The following is an 8,984-nucleotide window of genomic DNA, read 5'->3' as shown; positions in this document are numbered from 1 at the left end:
ACATTTGTTGACCAAAAACTGAAAAGGTCAAAGGTCAAAGGTCAAAGGTCCGGTTACCAAGCAACGGTAAAATTTGACCTTTGTTGACCAAAAACTGAAAGGTCAAAGGTCAAAGGTCAACAAAGGTCAAATTTACCGTTGCTTGGTAACGTAGCTACCATAACCGTAACATTTGTGACCAAAAATGAAAAGGTCAAAGGTCAAGGTCAGAGGTCCGGTTACCAAGCAACGGTAAAATTCGACCTTTGTTGACCTTTGACCTTTGACCTTTTCAGTTTTTGGTCAACAAATGTTACGGTATGGTTGCTTGGTAACCGGACCTTTGACCTTTGACCTTTGACCTTTGACCTTTCAGTTTTTGGTCAACAAATGTTACGGTATGGTAGCTACGGTTACCAAGCAACGGTAAAATTTGACATTTGTTGACCCTTTGACTTTGACCTTTTCAGTTTTTGGTCAACAAAGGTCAAATTTTACCGTTGCTTGGTAACCGTAGCAACCATACCGTAACATTTGTTGACCAAAAACTGAAAAGGTCAAAGGTCAAAGGTCAAAGGTCCGGTTACAAGCAACGGTAAAATTTGACCTGTTGACCAAAAACTGAAAAGGTCAAAGGTCAAAGGTCGACAAAGGTCAAATTTTACCGTTGCTTGGTAACCGTAGCTACCATACCGTAACATTTGTTGACCAAAAACTGAAAAGGTCAAAGGTCAAAGGTCAGAGGTCCGGTTACCAAGCAACGGTAAAATTCGACCTTTGTTGACCTTTGACCTTTGACCTTTTCAGTTTTTGGTCAACAAATGTTACGGTATGGTTGCTTGGTAACCGGACCTTTGACCTTTGACCTTTGACTTTGACCTTTTCAGTTTTTGGTTAACAAATGTTACGGTATGGTAGCTACGGTTACCAAGCAACGGTAAAATTTGACCTTTGTTGACCAAAAACTGAAAAGGTCAAAGGTCAACAAAGGTCAAATTTTACCGTTGCTTGGTAACCGGACCTTTGACCTTTGACCTTTGACCTTTTCAGTTTTTGGTCAACAAATGTTACGGTATGGTTGCTTGGTAACCGGACCTTTGACCTTTGACCTTTTCAGTTTTTGGTCAACAAATGTTACGGTATGGTAGCTACGGTTACCAAGCAACGGTAAAATTTGACCTTTGTTGACCTTTGACCTTTGACCTTTTCAGTTTTTGGTCAACAAAGGTCAAATTTTACCGTTGCTTGGTAACCGGACCTTTGACCTTTGACCTTTGACCTTTTCAGTTTTTGGTCAACAAATGTTACGGTATGGTTGCTTGGTAACCGGACCTTTGACCTTTGACCTTTGACCTTTTCAGTTTTTGGTCAACAAATGTTACGGTATGGTAGCTACGGTTACCAAGCAACGGTAAAATTTGACCTTTGTTGACCAAAAACTGAAAAGGTCAAAGGTCAAAGGTCAACAAAGGTCAAATTTTACCGTTGCTTGGTAACCGTAGCTACCATACCGTAATATTTGTTGAAATTGACCTTTGTTGACCTTTGAAAGGTTAAAGGTCAAAGGTCAGAGGTCCGGTTACCAAGCAACGGTAAAATTCGACCTTTGTTGACCTTTGACCTTTGACCTTTTCAGTTTTGGTCAACAAAGGTCAAATTTTACCGTTGCTTGGTAACCGTAGCTACCATACCGTAACATTTGTTGACCAAAAACTGAAAAGGTCAAAGGTCAAAGGTCAGAGGTCCGGTTACCAAGCAACGGTAAAATTTGACCTTTGTTGACCTTTGACCTTTCAGTTTTTGGTCAACAAAGGTCAAATTTACCGTTGCTTGGAACCGTAGCTACCATACCGTAACATTTGTTGACAAAAACTGAAAAGGTCAAAGGTCAAAGGTCAAAGGTCAAAGGTCCGGTTACCAAGCAACCATACCGTAACATTTGTTGACCAAAAACTGAAAAGGTCAAAGGTCAAAGGTCAACAAAGGTCGAATTTTACCGTTGCTTGGTAACCGGACCTTTGACCTTTGACCTTTTCAGTTTTTGGTCAACAAATGTTACGGTATGGTAGCTACGGTTACCAAGCAACATATGTTGACCAAAAACTGAAAAGGTCAAATTTTACCGTTGCTTGGTAACCGTAGCTTTGTAACCGTAAAGAAAATTTATTTGACCTTTGACCTTTGACCTTTTGGACCAACATTTTTTGGCCTTTTTTGACCATTTGTTGACCTTTGACCTTTGCCATTTGACCTTTGACCTGTTCAGTTTTTGCCAATGGACGATTATCCGGATTTCGCACTATCCGGACTTCGGATTATCGGATTATCCGAAGTCCCCGGAGGGTGCGACTTCGGATTATCGGATTATCCGAAGTCCCCGGAGGGTGCCTCCGGGGACCTGTGATGACACCCAGTTTTTCAACCGAGGGCGATCCAGCGCTGGCCCTAGCGCTGGTGGCTACAGGGGGGAGAGGGAAACCTTTATTACCCTATAGTCCCTCCCTTTCCCTTTTTCGTGAATGGAACACCCCCCAATAACCCCCTCTCCCCTGTTTAGAGATGCTGCGGGGTTTACTAGGAGATGATACCTGATTCTCTCGCGTATCTCTCCTCTCTCAATCGAAGGGAGCATCATACCTCGAGTCCCAAATTCGAACGTATGTGATTCCGTGCACGCCACGTTCAACAACGTCAACAGACCCGGTGTGTTTGCGTTTTGTGGCCGGAGGTATGAATCGAACTCGGTACCCTTTGGGTATGAAGCCATCGTGCTACCAATTAAGCTAACACAGGTCACATGTGTTCTGTTATTTTTCGGCCTCATGACTTGTTAGTTTGTTATATCTAAATATTAACTTTGTTTTATTCAACATTAAATAAATACAAGAACGTTAGTCGTACTGCTGAATTTCGCTTTATGGGTGGAGGTATGATTCGAACTCGGTACCCTTTGGGTATGAAGCCATCGTGCTACCAATTAAGCTAACACAGGTCACATGTGTTCTGTTATTTTTCGGCCTCATGACTTGTTAGTTTGTTATATCTAAATATTAACTTTGTTTTATTCAACATTAAATAATACAAGAACGTTAGTCGTACTGCTGAATTTCGCTTTATCTGTGGAGGTATGATTCGAACTCGGTACCCTTTGGGTATGAAGCCATCGTGCTACCAATTAAGCTAACACAGGTCACATGTGTTCTGTTATTTTTCGGCCTCATGACTTGTTAGTTTGTTATATCTAAATATTAACTTTGTTTTATTCAACATTAAATAAATACAAGAACGTTAGTCGTACTGCTGAATTTCGCTTTATGGGTGGAGGTATGATTCGAACTCGGTACCCTTTGGGTATGAAGCCATCGTGCTACCAATTAAGCTAACACAGGTCACATGTGTTTTGTTATTTTTCGGCCTCATGACTTGTTAGTTTGTTATATCTAAATATTAACTTTGTTTTATTCAACATTAAATAAATACACGAACGTTAGTCGTACTGCTGAATTTCGCTTTATGGTGGAGGTATGATTAGAACTCGGTACCCTTTTGGTACGAAGCCATCACTGTACCAATTACGCCAACACAGGCCATACCTACCCTACTTTTTTTGGTCATATGACCTGTTCATTTTGTTGTTAGTCGCTGGAGAGAAGAGGGTAGCGGGTTTGAGACGTGGTAAGGTAAGCAAGGTAAGAGTATGAGTAAGAGTAATTTTGGTCAAAAAAATTTTGGTCAAAAAAATTCTTGGAAAAAAATTTTGGGAAAAAAAATTTTTGGAAAAAAAATTCTGGACAAAAAATTTTTGGTCAATTAAATTTCTGGACAAAAATATTTTTGGTCAAAAAATTTTGGTCAAAAAAATTTTGGTCCAAAAAATTTTGGTCGAAAAAATTTTGGTCAAAAAAATTTTTGGACAAAAAAATTTTCGGTAAAAAAAATTTTGGTCAAAAAAATTTTTGGAAAAAATTTTTAGTCAAAGAAATTTTGGTCAAAAAAATTTTGGTCAAAAAAATTTTGGGAAAAAAAATTTTGGTCGAAAAAATTTTGGTGCCAAAAATTTTTAGTCAAAAAAATTTTGGGAAAAAAAATTCAGAAAAAAAAATTTTTGTCCAAAAATAAATACACAATACAAACATTAAATAAATACACGAACGTTAGTCGTACTGCTGAATTTCGCTTTATGGGTGGAGGTATGATTAGAACTCGGTACCCTTTTGGTACGAAGCCATCACTGTACCAATTACGCCAACACAGGCCATACCTACCCTACTTTTTTTGGTCATATGACCTGTTCATTTTGTTGTTAGTCGCTGGAGAGAAGAGGGTAGCGGGTTTGAGACGTGGTAAGGTAAGCAAGGTAAGAGTATGAGTAAGAGTAATTTTGGTCAAAAAAATTTTGGTCAAAAAAATTCTTGGAAAAAAATTTTGGGAAAAAAAATTTTTGGAAAAAAATTTCTGGACAAAAAATTTTTGGTCAATTAAATTTCTGGACAAAAATATTTTTGGTCAAAAAATTTTTGGTCAAAAAAATTTTGGTCCAAAAAATTTTGGTCGAAAAAATTTTGGTCAAAAAAATTTTTGGACAAAAAAATTTTCGGTAAAAAAAATTTTGGTCAAAAAAATTTTTGGAAAAAATTTTTAGTCAAAAAAAATTTGGTCAAAAAAATTTTGGTCAAAAAAATTTTGGGAAAAAAAATTTTGGGAAAAAAAATTTTGGCTGAAAAAATTTTGGTCCCAAAAATTTTTAGTCAACAACATTTTTAGTCAACAAAAAAAAAATTTTGCAAAAAAAATTTTGGTCAAAAAAATTTTTGGAGAAAAATTTTTAGTCAAAAAAATTTTGGTCAAAAAAATTTTGGTCAAAAAAAATTTTTGGACAAAAAATTTTGGACAAAAAAATTTTGGTCAAAAAAATTTTTGGAAAAAAAATTTTGGTAAAAATTTTTAGGCAAAAAAATTTTGGTCAAAAAAATTTTGGAAAAAAAAATTTTGGTCAAAAAAATCTTTGGTCAAAAAAATTTTTGGAAAAAATTTTTAGTCAAAAAAATTTTGGGAAAAAAAATTCAGAAAAAAAAATTTTTGTCCAAAAATTTTTTTTGACCAAAATTTTTTTTCCCAAAATTTTTTTGACTAAAAATTTTTTCCAAAAATTTTTTTGACCAAAGATTTTTTTGACCAAAATTTTTTTTTCCAAAATTTTTTTGACCTAAATTTTTTTGCCTAAAAATTTTTACCAAAAATTTTTTTCCAAAAATTTTTTTGACCAAAAACTTATAATGTTAGAGTAAAATGATTTTCGTTGCCTATCAACCAAATTCAACCAAATTGAGTATTTTTCGTACTAAAATCATTTATTCTACCAGGGCAACAGTCACAATTTTGACTAACATTTTCCTAGCTGTATTGCACGTCGTGCACAACACAAAAGTTTCAGTCGACGTGCTGTCAAATGTAAAAATGTGACTGTTCTCCTGATACATCGAAACGATTTTGACGAGATTTATTTTAATTCATTTCGCCATTTTAATTCAAAATTGTGACTGTTCCCCTGGTAGAATAAATGATTTTAGTACATAGTAACCGTTGCTTTGTAATATGAGCGCCATTTTAATTCAAAATTGTGACTGTTTTCCTGGTAGAATGGATTTAGCACGAAAAATATTCAATTCTTTTATTCTACCAGGAGAACAGTCAGTAATTTTCGATGCCTAGTAACCGTAAAAACTAAATAATTATAATATTTAATAAATTAATATATGTATTAATGTATTATAACTTTGTACCTGCCTATGATTAATAAATAATTATTGGACATTAACTTATTTTTCATTTCAAATACTTGATGATTAATATTGTGTTATTTTTTACAGTTTAATGAATTTAAGTTTTTTATTTTATTTACAAATATAATTTTCAGATTCAGTAAAATATGTTTGAAAAAATCTGGGGATAGTAATCCATGGATTTAGCGTGATAACATATTCAAGTAAAATATGTTTAAAAAAATCGTGAATATGGTTTTAACCTGATATCATATTCAAATTGGATAAAATAGGTTTAAAAAAATTCGTGGATAGTTATCCATGGAAATAACATGATTTCATATTCAAGTAAAATATGTTTTAAAAAATCCGTAAATAATTATTCATGGATAGTTATTCAGCCCCAAGGTTAGGTGTTCGAGGTAACCATCTAACTGAGGTTATGCAAGTTCAGCCGTAAGGTTAAGCTAGTTTTTTATCAATTTATCACACCTAGTTATTAAATATTAATTCTAAAGTAAATAAAACTGGAAGATCTCTAGAAGATTAGGGAGGGCTGGCTCAAATCCGAAGGGTGCAGATAAAATATTTTATTCGGCATGTTAAAAGGGCGTAACTATATTAAATCATTATTTATATACATCATCCCTTGTCTTTGACTGCGTCAATGGGATCCATATCAAGAGCCTCGACCATGTCGTTAAGGTCAGCACATAATCTGACTCAAAACGCAAAAACTTTTCAAAAAATTCCCATAGAAAACACGCGAAATTTACAAAAAGTCGATTTTCTGCTCTCCTGAGCGAAAAACGGACAAAATTTTCCCCCCTGTAACCCCCCGCTTGAAATTCGCAAGAACCCGAGAAATCGAATGAGCCCACTTTCAACCCCCTGGGTGAAAATTTAATATTTTCATATCATCCCCCTGTGACCTTGACTTGAATCATGATGGTCGATCGTCGGGTGGACTCGCAAAATGTCCTTCCAGTATTAGCCGTCCGAAAATCTTTGTCGCCGTGGTCGAATCGGTTAGAGCGCTAAACTATACTGTAGAAGATTCTGGGAGGGCTGATTCGAATCCGAAGGGTGCAGATAAAATTTTTTATTCGGCAAGTTAAAGGGCGTGACTACATCAAATCATTATTTATACACATCATCCCTTGTCTTTGACTGCGTCATTGGGATCCATATCAAGAACCTCGACCATGTCGTTAAGCTCAGCACATAATCTGACTCAAAACGCAAAAACTTTTCAAAAAATTCCCATAGAAAACACGCGAAATTTACAAAATTTCCCCCCTGTAACCCCCCGCTTGAAATTCGCAAGAACCCGAGAAATCGAATGAGCCCACTTTCAACCCCCTGGGTGTAAATTTAATATGTTCATATCATCCCCCTGTGACCTTGACTTGAATCATGATGGTCGATCATCGGATGGACTCGCAAAATGTCCTTCCAGTATTAGCCGTCCGGAAATTTTTGTCGCCGTGGCCGAATCGGTTAGAGCGCTTAACTATACTCTAGAAGATCAGGGAGGGCTGGTTCGAATCCGAAGGGTGCAGATAAAATATTTTATTCGGCAAGTTAAAGGGCGTAACTATATTAAATCATTATTTATACACATCATCCCTTGTCTTTGACTGCGTCATTGGGATCCATATCCAGAGCCTCGACCATGTCGTTAAGGTCAGCAAATAATCTGACTCAAAACGGAAAAACTTTTCAAAAAATTCCCATAGAAAACACGCGAAATTTACAAAAAGTCGATTTTCTGCTCTCCTGAGCGAAAAACGGACAAAATTTTCCCCCCTGTAACTCCCCGCTTGAAATTCGCAAGAACCCGAGAAATCGAATGAGCCCACTTTCAACCCCCTGGGTGAAAATTTAATATTTTCATATCTTCCCCCTGTGACCTTAACTTGAATCATGATGGTCGATCGTCGGATGGACTCGCAAGATGTCCTTCCAATATTAGCCCTCGGAAAAACTTTGTCGCCGTGGCCGAATCGGTTAGAGCGCTCAACTAGACTCTAATCCGAAGGATGCTGGTTCGAATCGGAAGGAGTTTTTTATTCGACAAGTTAAAGGGCGTGGGAGGTATGTGAAGTAATTGTTGACACATGAACCGAATTCAAGTAACTTTTAACCAGCGGTGAAGTGGACGATATCGTTAGATGGCTTCGGTTGCGAAGGCAGTCGTTCTTGTTTTAGGTTTTAGGAATCTCCAAGAAACCTACTAAGTATTTTACTTAATTCTTTCAATGTATTTTAAATGAACATTTACACTTCTTCCAGTTTTATTTACTTTAGAATTAATATTTAATAACTAGGTGTGATAAATTGATAAAAAACTAGCTTAACCTTACGGCTGAACTTGCATAACCTGAATTAGATGGTTACCTCGAACACCTAACCTTGGGGCTGAATAACTATCCATGAATAATTATTTACGGATTTTTTAAAACATATTTTACTTGAATATGAAATCATGTTATTTCCATGGATAACTATCCACGAATTTTTTTAAACCTATTTTACCCAATTTGAATATGATATCAGGTTAAAAAGAATTTCGGCAAAAAAATTTTGGTCAAAAAAAAATTTGAAAAAAATTGAGAAAAAAAATTTTGTCAAAAGAATTTTTGGAAAAAAATTTTGGTCAAAAAACTTTTTGGTCAAAAAATTTTTGGTCAAAAAAATTTTAGTCAAAAAAATTTTGGTCAAAAAAATTTTGGTCAAAAAAATTTTTGGACAAAAAAAATTTTGGTCAAAAAAATTTTGGGAAAAAAATTTTGGTCAAAAAAATTTTAAGAAAAAAATTTTTGGTCAAAAAAATTTTGGTCAAAAAAATTTTTGGTCAAGAAAATTTTGGTCAAAAAAATTTTTGGTTGAAAAAAAAATTTTGGTCAAAAAATTTTTGGAAAAAAATTTTGGTCAAAAAAATTTTGGTCCAAAAAATTTTGGGAAAAAAAATTTTGGTAAAAAAAATTTGGGCCAAAAAATTTTGGGAAAAAAATTTTTGGTCAAAAAAAATTTTGGTCCAAAAAATTTTGGGAAAAAAAAATTTTTGGTCAAAAAAATTTTGGTCAAAAAGATTTTGGGAAAAAAACTCAAGGTTTGCACTTGACTGTAAGAGAGAGATGGCGGTAGAGGAAGAATGGGGAAAAGAGAAGAGTAGAGGCAGGTGATGAATAAGAGAGATGTGTATGAGACATATGCTTCATTCAAATTCAATATCAATAC

The sequence above is a fragment of the Ctenocephalides felis genome, unplaced genomic scaffold (genome assembly GCF_003426905.1).
Source record: "Ctenocephalides felis isolate EL2017-DRISC unplaced genomic scaffold, ASM342690v1 CF-g0.4_SCAFFOLD_01492, whole genome shotgun sequence".
Classification (NCBI taxonomy): Eukaryota; Metazoa; Arthropoda; class Insecta; order Siphonaptera; family Pulicidae; genus Ctenocephalides; species Ctenocephalides felis.
Note: the sequence above shows the minus strand (reverse complement) of the source record.